Source organism: Mandrillus leucophaeus, unplaced genomic scaffold (assembly GCF_000951045.1).
Source record: "Mandrillus leucophaeus isolate KB7577 unplaced genomic scaffold, Mleu.le_1.0 Scaffold67, whole genome shotgun sequence".
Classification (NCBI taxonomy): Eukaryota; Metazoa; Chordata; class Mammalia; order Primates; family Cercopithecidae; genus Mandrillus; species Mandrillus leucophaeus.
Genome location: NW_012107252.1, coordinates 4,751,658 through 4,754,487, shown reverse-complemented (window position 1 = coordinate 4,754,487; position 2,830 = coordinate 4,751,658). Strand labels below are relative to the sequence as shown.

The 2,830-nt window shown below is 43.3% G+C and overlaps 1 pseudogene; it reads right to left on the bottom strand.

The window, feature by feature from the left end:
* Positions 1-562: 562 nt before the first annotated feature.
* On the bottom strand, positions 563-1,140 carry LOC105555093 (annotated as a pseudogene).
* Positions 1,141-2,830: the final 1,690 nt, after the last annotated feature.

The window sequence follows — 2,830 nt, the reverse complement described above, 5'->3', positions numbered from 1 at the left end:
CCTCTGGGCTGGGCTAAGGGCAACGCCTCCATTTCTTCAGCAATGTATGAGAGTTCCAGTTTTTCCACATCTCCGAATCTTGCTATTGCTAGACTTTTTTTTTTTTTTTTGCATGACAGAGTCTTTACTTTTAAATGATTACTGATACACCAAGTAATAACATGTAACAAGTTCTTGAATTCTGTCATCTAGTGATTTTGATTAAGAGAAACTAAAAGCAGCCCCAGATAATTCCACTAGTATTCACTGTTCTAACCACTAGCAAGAATGGACTACGTTAAGGCTGGCTGCTGCTTCACACAGGTTACAAACAACTATTTACTACTTTTTCGTAGATAAAGCCCCTGACCTTCAAGAAAGTGTTAGGGAAAAAAAATATTTAATCCCTTCCTTTCTTCAAAGAATGGTTATGTGGTGTTTTTTTTAAAAACTAGATCTAAGAAAGAAAAAGTCAACAGTGATATACATGTTGCTTGAGCCAAAAGGCATAGGAAAAAAAGACAACATATACCCATTAAATTCCTAAGAAATATGAGGTAAAAAGATGAAATCTTTAATTTCTAAGTCTGTACAAAAAAGCCAGATTTGCTACTGTCCAAAAAGTGGAAGGACCTACTAAATAATATATGGAAATAATTTAATGCCATTTCATAAGAATATAACTAGAGCTGTGCTAAAGCTTCATATTCATGAGGGCATCTAAAATGCTACGCCACAGAACAGGTGTTCTCTCTTCTTCTATCCATTTATGCGGTAGTTTTCATGGATTTCTGGCTGAATGTCACAGACAAAAGCCAAGAGGTTATCCAAGACTTCATCCCTGTTCTGCTGGAAGTAGGCCTGGAGGATGGTCATCTTCTCCTGGGTCTCCTTCTCCACTTCAGTGCTACAACTGTCATGGGATCCCAATGCCGCAGCTTCCTTGGCCTTGAATTCTTTCTCCCTCTGCAGGCGGTACTGTTCAATTTCAGCCTGAGCTGCTTCTATAGCCTGCTTCAGCTTCCGGTTCTTTCTTTTACGGGCCTCGGAGACACCTCGGCTGCCCGCTTCTCGGCCTGCAGCAGCTGCTGAATGCCCTGCGACTGACTAGCCATGGCGGCAGCGATTCTGAGACCAAGGCAAGCCGCCTAAAGCACCTCGAAGGCCGCTATTGCTAGACTCTTAAATCCTAGCCAATTTGATGGTATCAGTTAGTGTATTTCACTGTTGTTTTAATTTGCATTGTAATTTTAATGTTCATTAATCTTTTATTTTGTAGTTAGAAGATACGGAATCTTGTTTAAGAAATCTTTATCCTGAGGTAAAAAAAATTCTACTATAATTTCTCCTAAATGATTTATATAGGTTTTTTTGTTTTTCACATTCAAGTCTTTGACATGGAGTTAATTTTTTGTTTGTTTGTTTTTCTTTGAGACAGAGTCTTGTTCTGTCACCCAGGCTGGAGTGCAGTGGAATGATCTCGGCTCACTACAGCCTCCACCTCCCAGGTTCCAGTGATTCTCCTGCTTCAGCCTCCTGAGTAGCTGGGATTATAGGCATGCGTCACCACGCCTGGCTAATTTTTGTATTTTTAGTAGAGATGGGATCTCACCATGTTGACCAGGCTGGTCTCAAACTCCTGACCTCAGGTGATCTGCCCACCTCAGCCTCCCAAAGTGCTGGGATTGCAGGTGTGAGCCATGGTGCCTGGCTGGAGGATAATATCCTGAAGAGTGTTTTCCAACTTGGTTCCATTCTTCCCAGCACTTTCAGGTACACCAATCAGACGTAGATTTGGTCTTTTCACATAGTCCCATATTTCTTGGAGGCTTTGTTCGTTTCTTTTCACTCTTTTTCTCCAAACCTCCCTTCTTGCTTCATTTCATTCATTTGATCTTCAATCACTGATACCCTTTCTTCCACTTGATCGAATCGGCTACTGAAGCTTATGCATTCGTCACATAGTTCTTGTGCCATGGTTTTCAGCTCCATCAGGTCATTTAAGGACTTCTCTACACTGGTTATTCTAGTTAGCCATTTGTCTAATCTTTTTTCAAGGTTTTTAGCTTCTTTGCGATGGGTTCGAACTTCCTCCTTTAGCTCAGAGAAGTTTGATCATCTGAAACCTTCTTCTCTCAACTTGTCAAAGTCATTCTCCGTCTGGCTTTGTTCCATTGCTGGCAAGGAGCTGCATTCCTTTGGAGGGGGAGAGGTGCTGATTTTTAGAATTTCCAGCTTTTCTGCTCTGTTTTTTCCTCATCTTTGTGGTTTTATCTACCTTTGGTCTTTGATGATGGTGACGTATAGATGAGGTTTTGGTGTGGATGTCCTTTCTGTTAGTTTTCCTTCTAACAGTCAGGACCCTCAGCTGCAGGTCTGTTGGAGTTTGCTGGAGGTCCACTCCAGATGCTGTTTGCCTGGGTATCACCAGCGGAGGCTACAGAACAGCGAATATTGCTGAACAGCAAATGTTGCTGCCTGATTGTTCCTCTGGAAGTTTCGTCTCAGAGGGGTACCTGGCTGTATGAGGTATCAGTCTGCCCCTACTGGAGGGTGCCTCCTAGTTAGGCTACTCGGGGGTCAGGGACCCTCTTAGGGAGGCAGTCTGTCCTTTCTCAGATCTCAAACTCTATGCTGGGAGAACCACTACTCTCTTCAAAGCTGTCAGACAGAGACATTTAAGTCTGCAGAGGTTTCTGCTGCCTTTTGTTCGGCTATGCCTGTCCCCAGAAGGAGTCTACAGAGGCAGGCAGGCCTCCTTGAGCTGTGGTGGGCTCCACCCAGTTTGAACTTCCTGACTGCCTTGTTTACTTACTCAAGCCTCAGCAATGGTGGGCGCCCCTCCCCTAGC